The sequence below is a fragment of the Astatotilapia calliptera genome, chromosome 13 (genome assembly GCF_964374335.1).
Source record: "Astatotilapia calliptera chromosome 13, fAstCal68.1, whole genome shotgun sequence".
Taxonomy (NCBI): domain Eukaryota; kingdom Metazoa; phylum Chordata; class Actinopteri; order Cichliformes; family Cichlidae; genus Astatotilapia; species Astatotilapia calliptera.
In genome coordinates this window covers 21,683,652-21,711,581 of record NC_137434.1, presented here as the reverse complement: position 1 = coordinate 21,711,581, position 27,930 = coordinate 21,683,652, and the positions used below count along the sequence as shown (strand labels likewise).

General features: G+C 39.0%; 1 protein-coding gene and 1 long non-coding RNA gene across 5 annotated transcripts in view; one reads left to right on the top strand and one right to left on the bottom strand.

The window, feature by feature from the left end:
• Positions 1–27,930, top strand: part of grid1a (glutamate receptor, ionotropic, delta 1a) — a 282,018-nt gene that overhangs the window by 15,866 nt on the left and 238,222 nt on the right. The window lies entirely within an intron of this gene.
• On the bottom strand, positions 24,447–26,837 carry LOC145419715 (uncharacterized). Its single transcript, XR_013901046.1, has 2 exons — positions 25,252–26,837; positions 24,447–25,093 (listed from the first exon to the last, which is right to left on the bottom strand). It is a non-coding gene; the product is annotated as an uncharacterized LOC145419715 (long non-coding RNA).

Genomic DNA, 27,930 nt, shown 5'->3' with positions numbered 1-27,930 from the left:
TGTATTAAAAGCCGAAGAAAAATCAATGAAAAGAAGTCTTGCAAAAGTCCCTTTACTCTCTACATGTTTAAGAATTAGATTTAGTAAAGTCAAAAGTGCGTCCTCCACTCCTCTGTTGGGCCTGTATGCAAACTGCATTGGATCTAGCTGACCTTCAGTCTCTTTCATAATCACATTTCTGATGATTTTTTCAAAGACTTTCATGACAACTGAAGTGAGGGCAACAGGCCTGAAGTCGTTTAGAATTTTTGGAAGACTAGATTTGGGGACAGGAACCACGACTGCTTCTTTCCAAAGAGAGGGCACATGTTGTGTTTGCAAGGATTTGTTAAAAATAACCTGAAATATAGGACTGAGTTCATCAGCACAAGATTTAATTAGGCGGCCACTAATATTATCAGGACCCTGGCTCTTATTCACATTGACTGTATGAAAGGCCTTTTTAACATCGCTGAGTTCAATGATAAAGTGCTGAGTATCTCTCAGTTTCTGTTTCAGTTCCAAAATATCCTCGCTAAAATCAGAAGAACTAAAACGAGCATAAAACATGTTTAAAGCATTTGCAAAATCTCTGTCTGAATTAAAACCATCTAAAATGACCTGACTGCTGCTCTGGGGATTTTGAAACCCTGCTATGGTTTTCATACAAGTCCAGGCAGACCCCAAATTTTTTGCAGCAAATTTGCTTTCAAGAAGGTTTTTGTAGCTCTGTTTTGCTTTCAAGATCTCAATTTTCATTTCCTTGGTGGCTGTCTGAAAATCGGTAACAGCCCCCTCTTTAAAGGCCTGTCTCTTTTTCCTTAAACAGGATTTGACACTTTTAGTGACCCATGGCTTATTGTTAGCGTAAATTTTAACGCGCTTACGGGGTATAATCATGTCTTTACAAAATACTGCATAAGAGCTAGTAACATCCACCAAAGCGTCGAGATCATCTCCACAAGACTGAATAAAAGATGTTACTGCAAAAGAAATTCAAGTATGATTAAAATATGACAAATTAACATCAGAAAAATGAAATGACGGGATTGAAAAGTACACCGTGCATTATGAATGATGCACGCTGTTTGAAAATTCATATCAACCATTTCAATAAAAGTTCAAATCTAAAGTAACAAAATGATAAATCATACAGTAATTTTATTCTGCTTATCTGAAATGAGGTCGCAGGGGCAGCAGCCTAACAGGGAAGCCCAGATCTGACTATCAGGTCTATGTTTCCCATAAACAGTATGAGAGATGAATGTATAGCTACAGTAACATTACCCACTGGTTTCTTGGTCCGAGGTTTCTTGAAACTTCAGAATAGGACATAATAAAAGCAAAAGTGACAAGGAGAGGCAGGTCTGATTGTGAAGCCACATGTTTATTGGCTAATCACATGACAGTCACATGTTATTAGCCAATGAGCCTGCGGTTTCATGCTGCAGATAATCTTTCATTTTGAGACATAGTAGGAGCAAGATTTACAAAAGACCATTTCTTATTCAGTATGACCCAAAATGAGTGACAGAGCCTATAAACTCAGCAGGAAAATGTTCATAGATGTCAAGAGACAAACATGTTTTCCTATAGACTTCTACAGGACCAGAAACCACAGCTATCACCACCTAGTGGACTTCAGATAAATGACAAATGGACTGGTTCTTACTCTACTCTAAGAACTCTAAGTGCTTTACACAACGTCGAATGATAGAATGTAAGTTTAAGGAATCACTGGTTCATTTTTCTTACATCCAAATTTAATACTGTCTATGGTGAGTGCAAGGCTCCATGTAGATATTCACGTGCGTGCCAATTACTTTTTTTTTTAACCGTGCAGACTCGTCCATGGATATTTTACAATCCACCAAGTACATATGCGCTCCAGGCAGCAGACTTCAAAATACTTCAAAGAAGTGTAACAGAAATGACAAGTCATCGTGTCTGCACCTGTCCATGTCTGTAACAGAGTATAATCAAGGTTTAAGTAGAGAGTAGAGAATATGTAGTTGATACAAATAATAAGTGGGTTTAAATATTTTAAGTGCAGGCATATATTCTTACATAAGGGAACTGCATAATTCATTTTATCAACCATTATATAAATTTCATGTATATATGGGACCTTCAAAGTGTCTTAATTCTCTGTGCAGTCAGTGCAGAGTACCCTAGTGCCTCAGGATCTCTTTCTCTTTTCAGTAAGCGGAAAAAGAAGAATTAAAAAATAACTCTCAGCCCATTGTATAATTGCATGAAAAGTAATGCTTAATCTCTTTCTTTCTTAAATTCTTTTAACAGCATAAAATCAGCCTTCAAACAACCAGATTCGAGCATATCTTTAATTCAAAATACACGAAATGTTTTAATTAGATCTGTTTAGATACAGTAATTTTTTTTGTAGATAAGGAAAAAGAATCTAAGAATACTTTCACTATGGCAAATAAAAAAAACAAAAGCAAAAACTCTAGAAGATGCTGTATTCATCCCACCGCGTAACAAGATGGCTGAGGCTCTATCCAGGTAGAAATTGAACAATGGTGAACAAAAAAATAACAAACAAAAACAAAACACCGTGGGAAAAAATAAGATTGTGCAAGTGATTTTGAGCCACTTAGACTTTACTTTTCTCTGCTTTGACTGCAGACACAGCAGCAAACACTGGGTCCAAGATTACAACAGAAAAAATGGAATGAAATGCTTAAAAGTGCTCCATTCTTCAAGAAACCAAACCAAAGGGTGAGCATTACAGAAAGTTTGAGTATGTAGAGGCTCATCCGTCCAATACAATAACAGCATCACAATCAGAAAAAAGATGTCTTAGAGGCACGATGAAAATATGGAAAAGATGAGTGGGAAGAAAAGAGAAGCAGATTGCCTTGAGGCTAGAAAAAGAGGCAAATTGGTGGTGGTGGAGGAGGAGGTGGCAGAATTTCACACCATGTCTCTATCTTTCCCTTTTTTCTTGGACAGCAGGAAGATGTCTATCAAGGCAATGTCATCATTGCTGGCAGTGGAAGCTTCCTCCTAGCAACACTCTGGCAGTCTGTGCAACCAGGAAGAGAGAACAGGAGAATGAGGCATCTCCCAATTGAATAGTTGTCCCTCACTGATTCTCTGTGTGCCCACTCTCCGCCATAACAGAGCCTTCTTTTAACAGAACAAAAATGGAAAGGCCGCAGTCATGCTCATTCCAGCACAAACAGTATGTGTGCTTTTTGTCGCAATGTGACTGGGGAGAGTTCACTACTTGTGCGCATGTCTGTGTGTGTGTGGATATATAAATCATGTAGGTGTGTATGTGCAACAAACTGGCTCGTGTTTCTGCATTGGCATGTGTTGAATTGTATTCCATCAAAAACCCCATAACAAGATGTCAAGATAAAACTATTCTATATTGTTGTTATGGGCTTTGCTTCTTTTTTGTTTCAGATTGCTTTTGGACAGTGTAATCTAATGCCTTGATCCAATGCATTGGTTGATATGGCAACTGCTCCATACTTGAGAAAACAATTTCACTCTGTCTACCTGTTGATGAGTGAAAATCAGACCAACAGACTTGACAACAGAGGTATTGGTCATATGAAAATAAATCCACAAGGAGGAACGGGAAGGTAGAATTGAAAGCATCTGTCATGAAAGCAGTGATTCTCTCTTCCTCAATAACCCAATAATCACATAATAAAACCAGTCTTGTGGGAGACACTTGGAACATTATTTTTAATAATAATGTTCTCTCAAAATACTGTGCAGTGTCCCTTCAATTTAGACAAAACCCTAATGTGAATCTCTGTTAAGGTTTCCAGGCATTGTGCTTTATGTGTTGCCTGCAGAGCATCTTTATCCATACCCACTCCCACACACTGAGGCAATGCCCCACAGTCTGATTGGTTGAAGTTTTTGAAAGTTAACGCTGTAGGACAGGCAATTTTGTAAAGTCGTGGCTTTTATCCAACGGCTGTGAAGAAAGAAGGGAAGGCTGTCATCATGGGTCAAGTGTAGGTTAACCTGTCACCATCTTTTGCTGCCTACGCCACTCCCAATGGGAAAATAGTGAGTCACCGTAAAGTCATAGACAGATTTTGGCAGAATATGATGAAAAATACACCAAAGATAAGGACGTGGAGCAACAATAAAGACTTGAAACTAGTTTGAGCTGGGTAAAACTGGCAGAAGGTGATGCTCTTAGAGTTTTCTTACTTTCTTTTTTTTCTCCTTTGCCTTTTTTGTCCATTTTTAAATCATATTTTGGGGAGATGTGAAACGAAGTGACAAAGCCCATGTGGGGAAACACGTCTCAAAATCAGATGTTTCAATCTATGGATGCATCCCTACTGATACTCAAAAATGACAGAGAGTAACAGTTAACAACAGTTTAGCAAGACCCAACAGAAATACCTTCTTATAGTAAAGATTTTAGTCACATAGATCTAGAGACTTGGTCATTTTGTGGCAAACTGGAGATCACTAGTGAGAAATGTGTATTCCCAACCGATAGTGAGTGGTTGCTGGAGGTTTAAGGCAGTTGCTCTGAAATCAGCTCCTAAAGCCCCTTTTCGTCCAGGCTTGGTCACCAGAGCAAAGAATGTGTTCTGTCAAGTGGTCAGTGGAGGCACTGGTCACAAAGAGGCGTAAAGTGCTGCAACAAAAACCTTCTTGCAATTACTTTGGTTGACAGTCGGAACCGACTTTTCTTCAAATACGAACAAAGAACTCACCAAGTGGTACAGAAACCGCAAAAAGTGCAGCACAAAGTAGAAACAGAGACTGTTTTCCTTCAAAGCAGAATTTGTCCCTTTTGAAATTTGTTGGACGCAGTGGTAAAGGACAACTGTTGGGACAAATGTTCTTTGTTGCTGTTTTGCATCAAACTTTTTCAAGTTTTACTACACCTGAAAGAGAAAGTATTTGCAGATAAGATGACATCTTTCATGCAAACGACAGGTGACCACTGCAGGCTGCTAGAGATCAAAGAAATCACAAAGAGGTTTTTTCTGCAGCACCCTCTTTGTGGCAGTTTAGCCACTACTCACCAAATGGTTGGAGAATATAGATTTCCCTTGTGACAAGAAATTGCCAGGGAGTCAGAGACTGGTCTGTCGGCCTGTGTGGCTTAAGAGGACTATCACATTAAACTAGAAGAACAAATGGAATCTTCCTTTTATGGTTATTGTATTTACTGGGCATGGGGGCTGGGCAAGTTGAAATCAAATATATATGTGATGTTTTAATCATAACTTTCCTTTCTTTAAAAAAACACAATTAATGTTATTATTAAATTTGAAGTAACAAAGTGTTCCGATTATCCCACCCAAAGATGCTCTTTACCCCACATTTGATTTGCTGGTGTCTGGCCAGCCTATTCAGTGTGTTATATAAAACAGAGCTCGTATCAGGAATATTTACTTTAAATCTGAGTCTCGGAAAAGAAAGAGAGCCAGCAGTAATGACCAAAGTCCTTCTGAGCCCAAAGGAGAGAAAATATATCAGCCTGAAAGTTAAAGTTGATGTATGATTGTGGCTGCTGGGATTCTGGGTTCTCTGGGGATCTTTGGTGATGGTATCATTTTAGTGTGGGTTTATGTGCTGTCTTTCCATTTCAATATATCAAAGCTTGGCTAGCATTGGCCTTCTTTTCCATTTATTTTGAAGAGTTTGTTTTAAATATCTCTCGAGACCACACATCTGTTTCATTTCTCTCGTTTCGTAAGACGAATTAAGTACTTACAGTAAAATAGTTTTTGATGCTGGTATTCTGTTCTGAGTTTGATAGGAATTATATTGAAGTCATTTAACCAGGATTAGAGCTGACCTTAACATAACAGCCAATAATCTTTTGTCTTCTAAACCCATTATTCATTATCCATGTCAGTAATTCCCATGGCAGGCTGTGGTAGTTCATTGTTTTGTTTTATTTGATTCACCTACAGAGAGCATTGGGACAAGCTGCTCTTTCTGGCTTTGGAACATTTGGAAAGGATTTTATTGTGCTTTATTTATTTTATTTATATTTTTAGATTAAAAATCCCTTTCTGGCACCAACTTAGTGTTTGATAGTGACTTTTGTAAAATCAGGATCATGGCACTGTTGGTATTCATTAATGTGTTTAATACAGCATTAATACATTTGTGAGGTGGTGTGTATGTATGCTTTTCCAAAGGCTCAGTGTCATCTCCTCAGTGAGGAACAGGCTTGTAGATTTTAGGATTTTGCTAAAGAGAGCAAATCTCTGATTAAGTGTTCCTCTACAAGCGTACAAGGTCTCTATAGGAAAGGTACTTCGAATGTATCATCAATAATCTCGATAGTCCTGTAATGCCTTTCAATCCTCAATTTTCAGTGCTGTCACTGCCAATTCAGGTTTTGCTATCCCTTTAAACTAAGCCATGCCACAGCTGTTCTTACCCTTTCTAATCCAACACAGCCATCAGCTTCTTTTATTGGTTCTTAATGTCAACCTTTTGCCGTATTTCTGAATGTATGTGCAGTTTGAATAGAGTTTATCCTGCTGCTGAGCGAGGGAGAGAAAAGCTTTACAACTTTCAAGCTGCTAGTCTTATAATTTTACCATCAACCTTGATTTTAACCAAGGTGTTAAAATGCATAATATGTTACTAGTTTACACAAAAATGACGTCTGGGCAATAATTATTGTAAAAAATGATTGCTGTCACTGTGATTAAGTTAAATCGGGGGTGGGATGGAGGTGGTTGATAAAAATAAAAAAGCAGTCGTGTTGTAAGGACTGTTTTTTATTATTCTTTTATTTTTCGTAGACTCATTCCACAAATTACTGTGGTGCAAATTAATGATGGCGAATGATCCCCATTTTTCCTGGTGCTATGATAACATGCAGTATGTATTGAGTTTACAACAACACTGAATCAATTTGAAGTGCACTGATGCTTATATGGAATTTCAGAGCAATAAAGCTGTCAGGGTTTCAGCCTCTTTTACTGTCATGGCCTGTTTTGGTTTTCATTTAATCAGCGTGTTCTACTCTGTCCTTTGTTCTGTTTCCTGACACTTTTTTTTTTGCCACACCTAATTACTCACATCAGCATATGTGTATACCCTGCAGTCTAAGGCTGTTATAAGAGTTTCTAAGCTTGATGATATAATTAACAAAAAAACAAAAAACAAAAATACATTTAAGATATTTTCCTAAAAACTGCATAACATACAATGTTGGATTTCAGTTGGGAAAGTTGTTAGACCCGCCACTGCTGGGGTTAACACAGCACTAGTCACATGTATTCTGTGTGAAAACAGGTCTGTGCTATAGCTGTAAGCTTTAGATCAGTGTGTCCCAACCACTGTGTCTGATCAGGTGTGCCGTGGAAGATTATCTCGTTCCACCCGATTAGCAGTGGTGTGCTATACTGCTTATTTTGGTATCGATCCAATACCAAGTAAATACGGGTCAGTATCGCCAATACCGATACTGATACTTTTCAATAAATAAGGTGGATGCGTCATTGAATTGCTAAATTTCAATTAATTTTCATGACCTTAAGTGTTTTTGTGATGTTTCCTTTTTTATTATTAAATAGTTAAAAACCCAGGACATAATTAGGACAAAGTTTATAATTAAATAGAAAATGCTTTATTATTGTGGCGGGGCGTGGTCTGCAATGCGTGCAGGTGAGATGGACTCACCTGCACGCCATCTACGATCACGCCTCGCCAGCTTAAAACCAGTGCTCTGCTTGTGTTGTCGCTGTTGGTGGTGACGTGTACGGCTGGCAGCGGGAGAGCTGCAGCTGTTGAATGTACTGTTACAGTAACCGTGTGATTATTGTAAGAATAAATGATGCTGCGATGCATGAAAATGCCATCGGGTCTGCTGTGGTGGTTTACAGTTATCAATTTTTTTTTAATTTAATTTAATTTGTTTTTACAAAAATCTTAAATAGTGCACGCCAACCAGTAAAGAAATTAAAACAAACAAGTACTGTTGAGAAACTATAATACAAAAATTATAATTAAAATTCTCAACAAAAACTGAAAATATAAATATGTAAACTTAACACCCCCCAAAGTGTTTAAGTCACATCTAAACACAAGAAGGGGCAGGAGCAAAGTGTGGCTGCTCCCCGCTGCCAAAGGAGTGGCGAATCCGGCGACCTGGCTGTTTCGTCTTTGCCGAAAGCACAGCATCGCAAACAAGAGCAGAACTTAAAGTAAAGAATTGATTTCAGCAGGCTAGCATCGATCCGATACCGATGTTGACTTGGTATCGATACAATCGATTGAGTTACAGGCAGATCATTTATATTATCTTCCACTAGATGCAGTACAACCACCTGCTGTAATTAAATGGGTTGTCAACTGCCAGAAAAACAGAAGAAGACGAAGAAGAAATTACATGCTGTGAGACAAAGAAAAAGTAGTCAATCTAACCTGGGTCCTGAAGAATATTCTGACCCAGATGAAGGCACTAGCATGAATAGCGTTTGTCATGAGCATGAGTAGTATTTGTGTTTTGTGGTGTGCTGTGTGATTTTTCTAAAGTGCAATGTGCGCCTTGGCTCAAAAAGGTTGGGAAACACTGCTTTAGACGCTCTGCTGGTATCTGTGGTAACTGATTTAGCCTGTTTTAACATCGGAATATACTGGATTGATTTGACTGAATACGTATTCAGTCCCAAGTTATAACATCTGATTGGGTCTATTTATTTTATTCTTTTCTGACTGATTTTATATTTGTAAAGAAACATTAGCTGTAATACTAGGCCAATACACTTTAGCTAGTCTGTTAGCAAAAACAGGTTGTTAGCGACTGTTAGCAAAAACAAGTTGGAAGTGATTGGTCAACTTTAGCTATAATAACTGAAAGATAAAGATGATATTTTAAGAAAATATCAAAGCTTTTTCTTAGGTTGTAAGCAATTTACCTAAATAGTTACATTTATCATACTGGTTTAACCTCTTTTTAATGTAGTTCAGTATTTGAATGGTTTGAAATTGGCTTGATTCGCTACTCTTACAGCTATGCTGCAAAATGCTGTTTTTTTGGACAGCCAAATTGTCTTGGAACCTTTTGTTCTAAAGCTTTCTAGCAACTTTCTTTTTTATCTTATATATATCTTTTTCAGCAAGTTTTAGGTTTCTGTTCTAGTTTAGTCCTGACTTTGTTTTGGATTTAGGATTGACTACATTTTTATACGTTTTTTGGTGTCATTAGCTTAAATTTGTTTACTTCTAATTAATTTCAGTCTATTCTTTTCCTGCATCCACTAGAACATTAGGGCTACCCATTGTCAGCATTTGGGACATAACCTTGCCTTTAGAAATATTGAGTAGATTCATTTCTTTTAGCATGTGATGGGAATTGCACAATTATAGACAAAAACAATTCCTATTCATATGTGTTTTATGTTTGATGCAATGAACAAGTACACACATGTAGTTTAGCAACATTTAGTTTTAATTTATTTCTACTATCTACACTCCAGGCCAACCCAGAGGGTTGGTTTGAAGTACGACGGGCTGGACATTTTAAAGTGTATTTTAATAAAGCTTGTATTTATGTTTAAAAACACTGGCACACAGATGAAAACCTTGTGGTCATTTTTCTGTAGCAGTCCAATAATCAAGTAGGGAATTCTCATCCAAACGTTGCTTAAAATTTCAAGTATACAAAATATTTGCCTTCCTACTTGAGTGCTAAAAGTCATACCATTAGCCATTGCTGGGCACTTTCATCTGCTTTTTCTCCCTGAGGATTTTATCTCATGAGCTCACTCCTGCACCCTTAGAGCAACCAATGACTCTCTAACGATTTGCACATTTGCTATTTGTACACACAGGCAGTTAAGGTGTATAGGTGTCAGTTCACAGAGCCGCTAGAGAAGTCAGCAACTACAGGGAACAAAGTTCTGCTCTTCTTGTCCCTGGAGCTGGCTCACTCTCATCCAGATCTGGGCTTATATTGAACCTCTTCATGGGTTCACAGCATAACAATCCAGTGATTAAGTCTGATCAGCAGTGTTTGAGCAAAAGGATTTGGTCATGCTGTCTGAATTGATGATTCCCTCGTTTAGTTCCCCGTAGGGATCCAGCTTCTAAATGACCTCACCTCCCTCCCCTAAAATCTGCAATGATCAAAGGCAGGGATGTCTTTCTATCCACTCAGCAGAAATCGCTCGAGTCCAGAGTTCAAGCCACACAATTAATAAAGATGCTTTGAAGTTCTCTTTTATTACATATAGGGTAATTCAGATAAGATTATACCCATCCACGAGCGTGAATTAGTGAATACAGTACATGCCAGGCACTAGAAGACACTTGAAAACAGACACCCGGGATAGCACTCTGCTGAGGCAAAGTGCTTTTAAAGTAATGTTATTACGTTAATAGTAATAAATAAAACGTTTGTTTTTAGAGAGGTCAAAAAGATTTGATTATTTTTGTCTCATCTTTGATTTGTATACATTTGAGAGGTTAGAAATTATTATAAATTTTGCTAATGTTAAATGGAATCTAACCTTTATACAACATTAAAAGCTCTAGTTATTGTACTTCACAGTAAGCATACAGGAGTTATCATGCTTTTGTACATGACCTCCTAATTGAAAAGGCATTCATTCAGTGGACCCAGTGGAGGTGGTGAGTGACAGGAGAATGGCGGCTAAGCTGTCATCCCTGTTGGACAACGTCTCCCACCCCATGCAGCAGACTGTGACAGCACTGAGCAGCTCCTTCAGTGGGAGACTGCGGCACCCACGGTGTGGGACGGAGAGATTTCACAGGTCTTTCCTCCCCACTGCTGTCAGACTCCACAACAAAGACTTTAACTGAACAAACACACACATCCACACATGTGCAATAACACTAAGTGCAATAATCTTTTCTGGCATCGTTGTATTTTTACTCAGTTGTATATAGCATTCGTATTCTATTTTTATCTTATTGTATATTTTTATTCTATTTTATTCTACTGTATATAGTATATTATTTTATTCTATTCTGTACAGCTGTGTACTGTATTTATTCTTATTGTATTCTAATTTTTGCGTCATAACTTTTGCACTGTCCACTTCCTGCTGTGACAAAACAAATTTCCCACGTGTGGGACTAATAAAGGTTATCTTATCTTATCTTATCTTATTAATTCATATAAGACCTCATGCATGCCATAATGGAAAAACAATAAAACAGACAAATAAAATAAACAAATAAAATGTCAGTCATTAAAGTGATTCATGCACTTCATTTTAAACTTGAAGAAATGTTGTCCTGCTATCGAACATTTGGAGTTTAACAGAATTCTCATTTGCTGCTACTACTGCTCAGTTTTCTAGCTTGTCCCACGAACTGCAGACATGATTAACATGATTAACAACTCATGAAATTCCATAGTTGTTGCTTCTAATGTACTGCTGTAGCATTAAAGCATCTGTAAACTGATGTGTACATAAATTGATGAACAATGAAGTGTAGGGACTGCATATGTTTATGAGGTTTCACAAGAGGTTATAAAGGCATTTTCAAGTGTGACGTATTGTTTATGGTTACATTTGTTATGCTCAAATATAGAGTGGCAGAGAAGTCTGTCTTTCAAATATTTCACATATTTAGGATTAGTTTTATATTTAGGTCATTTAGTGCTTTAAAAAATCTGCTGCTTATAATAATGTTAATAAATTAGATACCTTTAAGGCTGCAGTAACATTTTTTTGGTTTTTCTTCCAGTTACCCATCTTTGTTTATGCTATCTGTTAGTGATTTAAATTACTTGTACAATACCTAATGAATGACTGTACATGTGGCAAGCAAAAGTCTATATATATATATATATATATATATAACACGTACGCCCTGCCCGTGATCAGGTACCCTGCTGGGGTAATAGGCTGGCCAAAGGAGGAGATAGAAGCCACTGACATAAAGACAAGAAAGCTCCTTACCATGCATGGAGGGTTTCACCCCAAGTCCAGCACCCTGAGGCTGTACGCTAAGCGGAAGGAAGGGGGCCGGGGACTGGTGAGTGTCAGCACCACAGTCCAGGATGAGACAAGGAACATCCAAGAATACATTGGGAAGATGGCCCCAACTGACCGAGTGCTCAGTGAATACCTCAGGCAGCAGAAACCCAAGAAAGAGGAGGGAAACGAGGAACCATCATGGAAGGACAGGCCCCTGCACGGTATGTACCACCGGCAGATAGAGGAGGTGGCTGATATCCAGAAATCCTACCAGTGGCTGGACAAAGCTGGACTGAAAGAGGCACTAATCATGGCAGCACAAGAACAAGCTCTGAGTACAAGATCCATAGAGGCTGGGGTCTATCACACCAGGCAAGACCCCAGGTGCAGGCTGTGTAAAGATGCCCCAGAGACAATCCAGCACATAACAGCAGGGTGCAAGATGCTAGCAGGCAAGGCATACATGGAACGCCATAACCAAGTGGCCGGCATAGTGTACAGGAACATCTGTGCCGAGTATAACCTGGAAGTCCCGAGGTCAAAATGGGAGATGCCCCCAAGGGTGGTGGAGAATGACCGAGCTAAGATCCTGTGGGACTTCAAGATACAGACGGACAAAATGGTGGTGGCTAACCAACCGGACATAGTGGTGGTAGACAAACAGAAGAAGACGGCCGTAGTGATCGATGTAGCGGTTCCGAATGACAGCAATATCAGGAAGAAGGAACACGAGAAGCTGGAGAAATACCAAGGGCTCAGAGAAGAGCTCGAGAGGATGTGGAGGGTGAAGGTAATGGTGGTCCCCGTGGTAATCGGAGCACTAGGTGCGGTGACTCCCAAGCTAGGCGAGTGGCTCCAGCAGATCCCGGGAACAACATCGGAGATCTCTGTCCAGAAGAGCGCAGTCCTGGGAACAGCTAAGATACTGCGCAGGACCCTCAAGCTCCCAGGCCTCTGGTAGAGGACCCGAGCTTGAAGGATAAAACCGCCCGCAGGGGCGTGCTGGGTGTTTTATATATTAGGGGTGCAACGATATTCGTATCGATATTGAACCGTTCGATACAGTGCTTTCGGTTCGGTACGCATATGTATCGAACAATACAACATTTGTAATTTATTTTATCAACTTTCCTTCTGACGATGCTGTCTGTGTGGAGCGCTCAGTGAATCTGCGTTCGACTACTCCGCCTAGGCTGCACTGTCGAGCGCAGATCCACTGAGCGCTCCACACAGACAGCATAGTCAGAAGGAAGAGCGCAGGGCAAGCTAGCAAGACAGAAGTTAAGCTCTCCTTGCAACATGGACCTCCCCCACCCTCATTCAGATCTGGCGTTTGGAATTATTTTGGTTTTCATGTGACGTATGACCCTGAAGGTAAGCGCGTCATGGACTAAAGTAAAACAGTATGTTGGATGTGCCATGCAATGCTCAATTACATGGATGGGAACTAGTGTGTTAGCGCAGTTAGCTCGTTAACGTGTTGGCCGTCTAGCCCCATGCACGGGGCGATCGGCGGTAGCTCATTAACGGAGATTTGCCGTGTTGTGGCGTTAAGGTCATTTCAACGAGATTAAGCACTAGTGGGAACACAACGAATATGACTGCACATTTACGCCGACATCATCCTAGTGCAAAGACAAAAACAACAAGCATGCTACTAACTTTAGCCGAGTCATTTAGACAGCTGTTAGCACATGATTCTCCTTATGCTGCTGAGAATATAGCCCAGAAGAAGCGGATAGTATAGCTTTTATTTTGGAAAGAGACATTTCTCTGTAATAAACTCTCTTTTCCAAAGATGAGTGATTCCTCAATCAGATACAGGGCTTGCAATATCGCTAGCCCGACGTCCTGGGGCTAGCGACTTTTTCAGTCGGGCTACCAAAGTCTATCTCTTCCCTGCCCGTCGGGCTATTGTAGGAAGGAAAAATATATGTCAATGCTTTTGCATTCTTTCAGAAATGTAGCTGGGTAATTATGTCATTGGCATCGGTGAGCCACTGTCAATATGTGACACATTGAAATCGCGTTTGAATTTGCGCTTGTTTTTTTGCTTTCACTTTGCAATCGTGCGAACTGTGTATAGAGAGCGACAGCACTGATCTGTGAGTGATGATAATTTGTGCACCAATTCCTCTGACATTGTCTTATTAATCGTTAGCTTACTATGCAAACATGACAAGTGAAATCTCCCGCTGAGCTTATGTGAGTGTGTGTAAAAGCAGCAGGATTTATATTTCAGTTCTGTTGAGCCAAATAACACAGGTCAGGGTGAAGAAGTGACAGCCAAAGAAAAGCTTACCACAAAACGGAGAAGTTATGACAAATCAGACTATAAGGCAAAAAGAAAGTGCAGCTTTATGGTTTCATGGACAAAATAATTTCTGTGGCTGCAATATGACGAGCTAAATAACCAGGGCTGCACATAAGTGGTCCGCAGGTGCGCATTCGCTGTCAAAATAAAAAACAGGCACAAGGGTTAGGGTTAAATTTAAAAACTGTACTTTTGAGTTAAAATATATATTTATAATTTTAATAAATGACAAATTAAAAAGGCATGAACATTTTTTCGTATCGAAAAAATATCGAACCGTGACACCAAAGTATCGAACCGAACCGAACCGAACCGTGAATTTTGTGTATCGTTGCACCCCTAGTATATATATATATATATATATATATATATATATATATATATATATATATATATATATATATATATACCAGTTACATGTACACAACATGTACACAACAGCCACCATTTATTGGTGTATATATTTAGTGTTTCACATCTAGGTGCCTTCCTACAATGTAAAACAATAGTCAAGGCCATTACATGTTTCACAGCTGGCAATTAAAATTGGCTTTGATGCTAAAAAAGTTTTTCCCACCCACAGTTTGGCACAATGCAGCAATTTTAGCATCTTACTCACTCTAGTATTCACAGTCAATCAATGGAGATGTCGCCTCTTTGGTATTTACCCCACATGCTTCATCACAAAGGACAAGATATAACCTGATGAGTGTGACCTTTCCATCACACTAGGTAATTGTGGCAAAAATGGAAGATGACTTTTTCCTACAACAACAGGATAGGTGATTAGTTGCCTGGCAGCTTCTTCTGGGTTTTTTTGTTTTTCTTTTTGCTTGCCACATGTACAGGTCAAGATGGCGCTAGGAACATACTGAAGCCCCAACCTCCAATTTAGAGTTCTCCATCTTTGTTGATGAATACTGATGATCGTGCCAAGAGCAGAGAAAGGAGACAGTGCTTTGTTTTCTGGTGGCAGATTTGTTCATATTTGTTTTGCATTGTCTTCTCCTTTGTCCATGTTCAGTCTCAAGAGGCAATCTCATTATAGACTAAATGTTAGGATTCAGTCCCTCTTGTTTTCCCAATACGTCCTTTTCTATCTATTGCTGCCTGTGTTTCACTGTTTTTTTCTGTCTACTAATGTGCTCTGTTTCTACATTTTCTCTCATCATGCATTTCCCTCCTCATATGGATTAGTTCTGGGGTCAATTTCCCTGAGGGTTGGGGGTAATGCTAAAACCTATCAGAGGTCTTACTTGGATATTAACTCTTCCAGTATTACATATATAACAAAATGAGTTGCTGCTAATTAATTTAACAGTTTTCCTCTGAGCATGAACTGCCTTTAATTCATGGGATGCTGCCAGTTTTCACTCTTTCTGGGGCAGATGTAAAGCCTGCATAAATATCTCAAACCCTTTCTGCTTACGAAGGAAAATAAAGTACTGGTGTTGTGCCATAAGCCTTTTCTGATGTGATTAGGCTTTCATTAAGGGATATATACACCCACAATTATACGGTTTATGTCCAACAAGACTCTTCAGTCTCCCACACCCAGCTTGTGATTTGGGCACAAAGACAAACACTTACACAAACTTAAACGCTCATGCTTTTACACACTGTTACATGCTTTTACAGCATTACACCCGCTGAACGGGGGTTTTGTGAAGTGGTTTTACAATATTTTACTCTCTGACTCAGCCACTCTTATGCAGTCATTATTGTGTTGTTTAAAGTTGAGCTAATATTTGCCCCGAGTTATTAACCTCAGTGTAAAATTCACAAGGTCTTAACTTCCTTCTGTGTTTTTTAGTTTGCAGGCCTTCAAATGATTTTAAAGGCACATAAAAAATGCTGAAAAAGGTGAAACAAAAACATTTTTTAACATTTAGTGTCCCAGATTTTTAGGAATTGACATTTATATGATAAACTAGTACAGGGATAACATGATTTAGGTCACATAGGGGTTAAAAAAATTAGATTGCCATTGCGTTAAATCCCATCGAAAGGGATAAACGCATCCTTTAGGTTGTGAAATGGATTGTGATTTATATACAGATCATGCAGCCATTTGGTATGGGCTATTATCCTGCATATGATTATCATTATTCTCTTTTGCCTCTTAATCATGGCAATCTCCCAGGGTATGCTGGCAAGGTGATCACATTTAATCTGGTGGTGTAAAGTCCACTCCACAGAGGTTGTTTTATCACTCAGAAGAGGTGGCTTGCATTATCCAAATGAAAAACAAGCTGCAGAAGAGGCTGATTTGTCACAGGCTGATTAGACCACTCTATGGCAGGCCTCTTTGCTCGTGCATGAGCTCTTCAAGGGCATGGTGAGGCACAAAGGAACCCTGTTTGCACAATAACACTTGATTCCAAATTGAAACAGACAGCGCTGAAAATCTCCTCTTTCTTCCAAGTATACCTACACAAACTTGTGCTTCAAATGTATTATTTTGTTACACTGAAGTAAGGTATTCGTTTTGAGATTATTAATAATTTCATATATGCTTTTAAACAAATAGCTCGAGGCTGTAGGGAGCTATTAAGCAAACAGCACAGTGGGTGTTCGGCATCAAAATTCAAAACAATAGGAGCAGAACAAATGACGAACAATGGCGTAAATAAAACACCCATCCCCATTCACTTAATCATGAATCATGCAGAGATGTCAACAAAGTCATGTTGCTCATTGTGTTTTTCTTAGACAGCATGTTGTGAAAAAAATCCAAAAAACAACTGTTCTTGCACAGGTTTTTATGTAAGTTTATAGGAACACAACCCCAAAGATCTGATTTGTTTTGTTAAAAAGAAAAAAAAAAATATATACATATATATATATACAGGGATGTGACAGTGTATGACTCACCACTGGCGTTCACACTGCATGTCTGTGCGTGTGCTTTCAGATTCGCTCACCTCATAGGTTGAGGACATGATCACTCAGTAAAACAAGAAAAATTACAAATTAAAAGGTTGCATACTGCATGAAAGGGCATCTCTGTCCTCTTTCCCTGGGGGATGGACGCTTGTATAATCCATTAAATATTTCATGTTGGAAGGGGTCATTGTTCTCCCTGGAGCAATAACAAACTCAGCCTCCCTAATTACTTCTCACCCTTTTCTTCTATTACAAGCCAACAGGTAGTGGAGGTGATGTTGTTACTGTTCAAATTCTTTCCACTCTCTGGGGTCACCGGAGACCGAGGAGTGATACACTGAGTAAAGAAGACACTCCTAATCAAGAGGTCTATGCCTCATGCCCTCATGTTAACAAACATCTGGATCTCTTCTGCTTAAGCATCCTTGAACCAAAAGCCAAGTTTCTGCGAATTTGAAAGTGTTGAATTCCTGCTGATAAGCAAGTAAACACTTAAGCCTGAAGGATTTATTAAGTATCAAATTGTAATTAGTCACTCACGAATCCTGTTCATTCATACATTAGGCTGTCAGTCTGTAACATGAGATAAAGCAAATACTATGAAACTCTCTTGACATCTGTTACCATTTCATGTGTAAATAATTATAGAAAATTGTAATTTGTAATCTAAACACAAGTAAACATGGTCAACTGAGACAGATTCTCTTATAAATACTAAATATCTAATCACTGTCAAGCAAAAATGACAATATTTGTGTATAACTGCAAATCAAACCATTTGGTTTCTGAACTGAAAATGTCATTTTAAAATGACAGAAATAAAATATTTTAACTGCTTGGTTGACAGACAAAAATAAAAATAAAATAAAGAAAACAAAGAAAAAAATAAAGAAAATAATTACTTGTCTATTTCCAGGCTAAATATGTGGCATCTTCTGATACTTTTGACCCCATGCATACACCAACGCTGAGAATGGTCTTAACAAGGAACTTTCCCCAAGGAAATTCGGACACCTGGTCAGTCCTGGCTGGGCGTTAGACTTAATGAAACTCTTCATACAGGATCTCCAGCAGTGCTTTCAGATGAGCCATGCAGCAGCAGACATGTTATTATGGAATGAGCAGAATACAGAGGGAAGAGTTTCAAAGGGTTCATTATGCAGTGTTTTGCAGTGAGAAAAAAAATAGAAAGGTTTTGTTCTCTTTCTCTGCAGATGCTCTCTTGTCAGTATGATCTTGACTCTTTACAAAATGCTGATGTTTTAGTCACATGACTTTCTAAATATAAAGGGGAGGATAGAGAAGAAGGTGGTGATGAGGTGCTTTTATTTTTTATTTTTTAAACTTTGGTACAATTTCAAGACAGCCACATGAGGTTGGAAAGGCTTGAGTTGCATGTTTTGAACACTGGTTTCGATAGTGTTATTATTTTTGAATGGTTGTGTGTTTGATCTAAAAATACAGGGTGGGCCATTTATATGGATACACCGTAATAACATGGGAATGGTTGGTGATATTAAAGTTCTGTTTGTGGCACATTAGTATATGTGAGGGGGCAAACTCCTCAAGATTGGTGGTGACCATGGTGGCCATTTAAAAGTCGGCCATCTTGGATACAACTTTTGTTTTTTCAATAGGAAGAGGGCCATGTGACACATCAAACTTATTGGTAATGTCAAAAGAAAAACAATGGTGTGCTTGGTTTCAACATAACCTTATTATTTCATGAGTTATTTACACGTTTCTGACCACTTATAAAATGTGTTCAATGTGCTGCCCATTGTGTTGGATTGTCAATGCAACCCTCTTCTCCCACTCTTCACACACTGAAAACAACACCGCAGGAGAAATGCCAGCACAGGCATCCAGTACCTGTAGTTTCAGGTGCTGCACTCGTATCTTCACACCATAGACAATTGCCTTCAGATGAACCCAAAGATAAAAGTCTAAGGGGGTCAGATCGGGAGACCTTGGGGGCCATTCAACTGGCCCACGACGACCAATCCACTTTCCAGGAAACTGTTCATCTAGGAATGCTCGGACCTGGCACCCATAATGTGGTGGTGCACCATCTTGCTGGAAAAACTCAGGGAACGTGCCAGCTTCCGTGCACAAAGAGGGAAACACATCATCATGCAGCAATTTCAAATATCCAGTGGCCTTGAGGTTTCCATTGATAAAGAATGGGCCCACTATCGTTGTACCCCATATACCACACCAAACCATCACTTTTGTTGTTCCAACAGTCTTGGAGGGATCCATCCAATGTGGGTTAGTGTCAGACCAACAGCGGTGGCTTTGTTTGTTAAAGTTTGCCTCATCACTGAACAAAATCTTCTGCATGAACTGAGGGTCCCGTTCCAAATTTTGTTTAGCCCATTCTGCAATTTCTGTGCGCCGATCTGGGTCATCCTCGTTGAGATGCTGCAGTAGCTGGAGTTTGTAAGGGTGCCATTTTTGAGGAGCTAATATCTGCCGAAGGGATGTTCGACTAATGCCACTCTCCAGTGACATGCGGCAAGTGCTACGCTGTGGGCTCTTGCTGAATGAAGCTAGGACAGCCACCGATGTTTCTTCATTAGTGACAGTTTTCTTGCGTCCACATTTTGGCAAATCCAACGCTGAACCAGTTTCACGAAACTTAGCAAGCAGTTTGCTAACTGTAGCATGGGAGATGGGTTTTTCTCGTAGGGTGTCTTGCATTGAAATCTGCTGCAATGACCCGGTTACTGCTTTCGCCAGATATCAACACAATTTCGATTCACTCCTCATGTGTTAACCTCTTCAACATGTCAATGGCTGTGAACAAAGAGAAACTTGTAAATAACTCATGAAAGAATAAAGTTACGTTGAAACCAAGCACACCATTGTTTTTCTTGTGACATTACCAATAAGTTTGATGTGTCACGTGGCCCTCTTCCTATTGAAAAAACAAAAGTTGTATCCAAGATGGCCGACTTCTAAATGGCCACCATGGTCACCACCCATCTTGAGGAATTTGCCCCCTCACATATACTAATGTGCCACAAACAGGACTTTTATATCACCAACCATTCCCATGTTATTACGGTGTATCCATATAAATGGCCCACCCTGTATTTTTAGATCAAACACACAACCAGTCAAAAATAATAACACTATCGAAACCAGTGTTCAAAACACGCAACTCAAGCCTTTCCAACCTCATGTGGCTGTCTTGAAATTGTACCAAAGTTTAAAAAAAAAAGAAATAAAAGCACCTCATCACCACCTTCTTCTCTATCCTCCCCTTTATATTTAGAAAGTCATGTGACTAAAACATCAGCATTTTGTAAAGAGTCAAGCTCATACTGACAAGAGAGCATCTGCAGAGAAAGAGAACAAAACCTTTCTATTTTTTTTCTAATATCACCAACCATTCCCATGTTATTACGGTGTATCCATATAAATGGCCCACCCTGTATATAGATACAGGTGTTTAGATGTTTTTTACGAGGGTTTGCTAGCATGATTAAAAGTTTTGTGAGTGTAGTTTGAAGGTTCCAAGAAAAAAACCTTAGTCTGTACTGCAGTTTACTCATGAAAGTCGCCAGCTTTTCTTATCCAACCTAAGAAGTACTTTCTCAACTCTACCCCTCAGTGTAATTCTCCTCTACCTCTCAAATTGTTTCTATCCGTTGTTGTTAGTGACCTTCTGCTCACCCTTGCTAGCTGTGCATTCTGAACTGACATATTGACTGTGTGAACAATTTTGAGTTGATGCGTTTAGGAAATTACATCTGTGCTGTAGTTGTGTTTAATTTCCTCCTACTGTGGATAGCGCTGTGCATCACGAGTGAATCACTGTTCAAAATGTATTTCGCTGAGTAAGAATGTGTTTAGAGTTTTTCTAAAAGATGAAATGAGATCTGCAAATTTTGTCTGAGTGTAAACTGTTTTACCAAAAGAATGACTGATTCAGTAAATTGGTTTAGGACATCCAGAATTTGGTTGAGATAATGGGAGCTGTATTAGCAATTCAGAAAAACAGTAAGTGTTAAACAAAAAAGCAAAGCATTTTGTTGGGTCTGCGCTTCCACAGGCCCGCTAGTTCAGAGACTCATCATCCATGAAGAAAGCAAGACAACAACGTAAACTTGCTAGCAAGGGAAGGCTGGCCAGAACCAAGCTCTTGGAGCTGAACGCTCCTCACCTGTCTCCTAGCCAGCTTCAAAGAAACAGCCTTCCATGCAGCCTTTTTATTGAATGCAGTGAATACAAACACCACCCATTGTTAAGTGACAGGAGGCCCACCGGAAGAGGTCTTCTTCTTCTGTAGCCCATCTGCTTTAAAGTTCAAAGACATAAATTGTGGATTCAGAGATGCTGTTGGTCATATCTTAGTTGTAACAGGTTGTTATATAAATTCATTTTGTTTCTTACCAGCTCAAAACAGTCTGGTCTCTGAGACCTGGCATCAACAACGCTTATTCAGTCAGAAAAATGCTGCTCACTGTATATTTTCTCTTTTTTAGACCATTCTCTGTAATCCCTAGAGAAGGTTGTGTGGAAAAATCCCAGTAGATCACCACTGTCTGAATTATTCACACCAGCCCATCTGGCACTAACAGCTTGGTTTAAACTTCAGCAGGCCGCCTTGACCACGTTAACATGACTAAATGTACTGGGTTGTTGCCATCTGACTGGTAGGTTAGTTTTGTACACCAACAAACAGTTGAATATCTATCTATCTATCTATCTATCTATCTATCTATCTATCTATCTATCTATCTATCTATCTATATACATATATATATATTTATTTATTTATACAAGCATACACACACAATATGGAAGTCCTTTACATTTTTTTAGTGACCAATAGGGGGTGGCAGATTGAATGAAAAACTTATTTTACTTATTTGATTTGTAAAATTTATGTTAATGAGTTTATAAATTCAAGTACTAATTTTAAGGCTTCTGTAATAGAGTGTAATGCTTTCTTTTTTTTTCTTTTTCTTTTTTTTTTTTTTAAATCACAGGCATAATGGAAATAAAAAAATAAATTCAAATCAACTATCTCATGACATCTGATTTTTTTTTTTTTTTAAAAAGCCAAAGATCAAAACAGCAGTAAACAAACTACGAGGTGACATCATGGCACATTCATGCTTCCTTTTTAGTGTTTTTTGTTTGAATGTTTTGCCTGCAAATAAATAACTGCTGTATGCCTTAAACTAAGGGATAAAAGGAAAGTACGCAAACCTGAGTAGTTTATAAACTGCACATGAGCATCAGACAGTAAAACAAAATAAAATTATGTGTAGTGAATTGTGTTGAGATCAAGTAACTTAATAATAGCCCTGCTTCTGACAGTGATGAAGTGAATGATGAATCTCTGTCCCCTGTTGAGATGGGCAGTCAGGTAAGTTTTAGTATGCAGTGAGCTTGTTGTGTGAGGTCGGGAAGGGAGGTAATCTGAGATTACCTGTCCATAAATGATTTTGTTATATAACAATTCCTTCTCACTATTTTCCTCTCACTCTTTTGGTTTATGTGTCTACCACTAATTGTTCTTTTTTGTGTTAATTTGCTATTAAGCCCTGTCATGCTAACCCAAGAAATTAACGTTTTTCTATTGAAATGACAAAGACTTCTATTTGTGATCTAGCTAATATTATAATTCTCACATTTCATAATAAATGTACTGTACAGAGAAGCTGTCAGTGTCCCATTTAGTATTGCTTGCATTTCCTTCGAACCCCCACAGAGTCATAATTCTGGCAACAGCGGGGTGCTGCTGGTCAATAAAAACACGTTTCTGGATTCCAGGGGTCATGTTCATAAACATAAAGCATCTGAGGGCAAATTCATAAAGCTTCCAAGTGCAAAGAATTGTGATAAAACCTGCAAAAACCTAGAAATGATGTTTTTGAAATATTTCGCCTTAAGTCTAGGGAGAAACAGTTGGCAGAATGTTAAGAACAGCAAGGGTGACTTCGAAGAAATACGATTGTAAATAGTGAACAAGATAATAAAAACGCACAGAAATAAGAAAACTATTCTCCAAATAGAAGACAGAGTTAATGAAATGTTTGAGATTAGATGGCACATGGGTGTTGATCTCATTAGAGATGGCCTCAGATCTCCTACGTAACACTGCAAAGACAGAAATGAAAGTTATAACAAAAATAAGCTATTCAACAACAATGCAGAAAAATGCAGATGTAAAACAGTGACCTCAATGGTATTCCTCCATCCATTTGTTTTTTCTGGTTCTATTGCTGTTTGCTTTTTGTTTTGCCCTTTTTTAATTGTTGATACTACTTACCTAGAAAGAGCAGAAACACAGAAACTGATAAAGGCTCAACCATCTTTCTCCACTGAATGTCAAATAGTTTAAGTAAACCATGTAGGCCTAAGTTTTTAAACATTTTGAAGGTTATTTTTTTCGGTTGCTTAAAATGTCAATATATATTTATGATACCACCACAAAGAAAATAAACTGATTGCTGTGATTTGCCTGTCAATTTTATGTCTCCCTTTATGAGCCTATGATTACAAAGATCAGTTTTTTCTTTAAAAACAAATCCTTTCATAAAAATCTACCCCACCTCACAAAAGTGTTAACCCCATTTCAATACTGAGATAAAGGTTTTAGTCCATTTAACTCCTGACTATGGATTTTATTTTCCCAGTCTTAAGTTAAGTCAGGAGTGCTCTGAAGCTGTTTCTACACACTGGCCTGGAGAATCAGTTTAGGACATTTTCCAAAGGTGCCCTTTCTCACATGAAACACAAAGGAGATATATAAATACTATGTGTGATTCAGCTAGCTCACAGCTCTTACTTGCTTGCAGTTAATTCCCAATTCACATCACACAGACTTTGTACTAGCTTAACTGGCAGAGTAAAGATCACTGAATGTCGGGTTGACTGAATCAGACATTTGCATTTTTAGTGCAGTTACGCTGGGTAATGTCAAGAAAAGCTCAGGGTGGCAGTGCATGTGTGAAAATGGCTTAAGAGTATTCTGATTTTTATGTTTTTTAATATATCTTCTGATGACTTCAGCAGAGTAAAGAGAAACCCCATACAAAATAAGGAAGGGCATGGCTCTTAGCCTTAGGAGCCATATGCCATAGCTCTTTTTCAAATTGAAATAATCCAATAACTCTAGAGGTGACAGCAAGGCTGGACTGGGACAAAAAATCGGCCCGGGCATTTTGACTAGAGACCGGCCCACCAGGATAAAGATTGAAAATGTGACGTCATTCAGGGATAACCGCAAAGGATTCTGGGAACTTGTGGCAAGAGGTACTAGCGCACGCAGGCTTTCAATTGAACTCACTTACACAGCGATAAAAAGAAACCCAAAAAATGGCAAGAAGCTGTTGTATTATTAACTTCAATAGCCGGTCGCATGACAGCCACGGGAAGCCGATGGGTAAAGAGATCGTTTTTTTTTTTTTATCGGATTACGTCGTTGAAGAGAAATTTTTTAAGCCATGTTTCCGAAGTAAGAGCCGACGGATGGTCTGGATATACCAAATATAACGTCTCAGAACACTCCAGCTCACATGTTAGTCTGCTCCAAGCATTCCCACAAAGGTCAGAGTTTTTTAGTAGTTAATACGTCATTTTTCTTAACATAATTGGTGATATAGGTTACAAGCAAGTCTGGCGCTGAACAGAAATTGTCGCGCTATGCTCCTTTATTTATTGTGCATAAATAGTAAATTGTCCTGACACAATATTGTGTTTCGCTTCTGTTATTACCATGGTACATTGACAAAAACATATACTTTTATTCACAGGATAAAACAGTTGTTTTGTATCACTTATTGTCCATTGCGATTACAACATACAATATTATTGTCACTGCTACATTTCTGTAATGCTACTGTAACCGGTTTCTGCTTCATCCCGCTGCAACAGTTCGGCCCAAACAGACTCCTCGACTCTGCGTTGTGTAGTGTTTTTAAAAAGACAAGGAGTCTCTGATCGATCGTTGCCACTTTATTTCCTGAATGGAAACAACGGTGTATTATCAGTGCACAAGCTCGCCATACACCACTCCGCACAGCACACTCTCGTATGGCTACGGCAGACTGGCAGCGATTACTGCAGCAATATTACAATTTCTAATATACAATAAAATAACAGCAACAACAAATTATGTACCTGAATGGAAACAACGGTGTATTATCAGTGCACAGGCTCGCCACACACCACTCCGCACAGCACACTACGGCAGAACATCTCATTAGCATTCCGCTTTAGCATACAGTTTCACACATTACAGTTTTTTACAGACGCTAGGACACATTTCTCAATACTTAGGTCACTTTTGCAAAACTCTTCACACAATTCTCCTAACTGACCCTCAGCTTGGCAAAGCAGTTCATTCCACATTCAAAATGCACTACAACTACCAAAACACTTCATTCAGGTCTCAAATAAAAACATTCCTCCAGAACACTAGCAAAGGTTGACAGCCGACAAACACACTTTGTCACCCACAAAACAATGACCTAAAAAACACTAACAACATGTAGCATTACACAGTGTTTTCCTGTGTAAAACAAGGACACATCTCTGTTTATAATTTCAATATATGTTACTGGAATGAATCAGACATCATGTATTTATGTTTATGTATTTTTATTTTTTTGCACTAAGTAATCCCAAAATACAAGAATTCGTATACACACCATCCACTGATACACATACAATAGTAATGCTAATCTACTCGGTCTTCTCCATTTGGCCATCTCATCCACATCACATCTTATGTCATCTTGGGCAACACACCTAGGCACCTATGGCTACGGCAGACTGGCAGCGATTACTGCAGCCAGCCTCACCTAACCAGCCACACTGAGAGCGGGGGGGCGCTGTTTCCCCATTACACTGATATTTGTGGCAAGTGGAATAATACCACAAACACTGTTACACTACCAGAAATTATTTCCACTACTAATTAATTACCGTTGAGCTCAAAGGTCCTATTAATAAACTGTTAATGAATGTGTATTTATGAAGACGATTTGTGAGACTGGTAAACTTATGATACGTACAATAGTCTTTCGTCCTACACGGTGCATTTCAAGGTCCTGCACCCATCCGTCGGTAAACTGTACCTGGGCTTGTTGCAGTGACCTGAAGTTACTAAACTTCATGAGTGTGTGCACTCACTCCAAGAACCGTGTAATTATAAATCTGAGCGTGGTGAAAATGGGCAGCACACTGACGTCTTTTGTCCACTCTGTGTGCTCGTAAGGGTCTGACCCTTTCACTCCTTTGATTTTTTCCTCGTATCTTTTCTTTGTCTTTTCGTCGAGTCTGTCTTTGTACGAACCGGCATTGTTCTCCTTTTGTTTTGTACATTCCTTTTTTGTGCGGCAAAGAAAAAAAAAGAAGGTATTGGAACCGGAGAATGAACGTTTTGCGGTGCTGCAAATGCTTGCATTTGATGCGGTACTTGGATTGTTTTGCCACGAGTTCCCGGCATGCAATGCGCGAAAATCACGTGATTGCTAAACAAGGGGGAGGGTGCATCCAGCCTCTTCGGCTGTAATTGGTCCAGCCCAGAGTCGATCATGACCAATTGGCCAATCCAACACCTTTCATTATATATACCCTTCCTAAAAATTAAAAATTAAAAAAAATAAATAAAAAAATATCCATCGGCCCATAAAAACAAAAAATTGCCAGCGGCCCACCGGGCAAATGCCCGGTATGCCCGATGGCCAGTCCAGCTATGGGTGACAGTGTGTGCAACACTCTACAATTGAGACTCTGTCATAATTATTTGACCAAAATGAACTCTTCCTTGAATTCGGGCTAAGTGTATAGCTACATTAAAATTCATTCAATAAAGAAAAACTCAGTTAATGCATGTGCTCCTGTGAATGAATGCATTTATGATATAGCCTAAGTGTTCTGGCTCCTGAAGAGTCGCCCCCGAGATTATGTGGTGTTGTATAGGTTCATACAGTCTTTATTTGTTTTGGGGGCATTTTTACACTGTCAGTTTTATTTTGATATCCTAACGGAAGTGGCAACTCTCGCTACTTCCTGTCTAATGGTAGAAGGACAGTTTTCTACTCCTGTGCCTTCCTATGCTGCCTCTTAAGCCAGCACAATCTGTAAGTTGGCAGTAATGTTGTATTTTACCATTGTCTATTTTGCGCTAACTGCCGTGAGTTGCTGATGTGATTGTCACAGGCTGGGTCTCTGACCCAGCGCTCTGAGTTCATTTTGTATTTGTCTCATTTTAGATATGTGATTAGTTTGTGTCATTCCTATTTAGCTTTAGTTAAGGAAAGGCGGTTATTATTTATTGTTTCCTTGGTTTCTATGTTTGAGTTCTTGTATCGTTCATCACGTGTTAGGTCTGTTAAGCTTGTGTTGTCATGTCTAGTTTCAGTGTTTCCTGTTTTATTTTGAAGGAGTCGTGTGTTCTTTGTTCATTGTATTTAGTTTCACTTCCCCTGTCCTGTCATTAGGTTCATGTCAGTCAGCTGTTCCTCCATGTGTTCCCACTTCCCCTAATCACCTCCTGTGTATTTAAGTCCTGTGTTTTCAGTGTGTCGTTGTCAGTTTGTCTGCTTTGTTTGCAAGCCAAGAAGTTGTGTCAAGTTTCCTCATGTCAAGTCCATGTTCCTGTTGTAGGTTTTTAAATTAATTTAGCTCGCCCAGTTTAGTTTATTGTTAGCCTTGCATTTTGCCTTTTGTTTACAGTTATTTTGCCAGCCTCAATAAATGGCTCGTTTTCTGTTATTCAAGTCATGTTTCACATTTTGTTTCCGTCTGCATTTGGGTCCACCCTTCACTCTGTCACAATCAGCAGGGCTAACT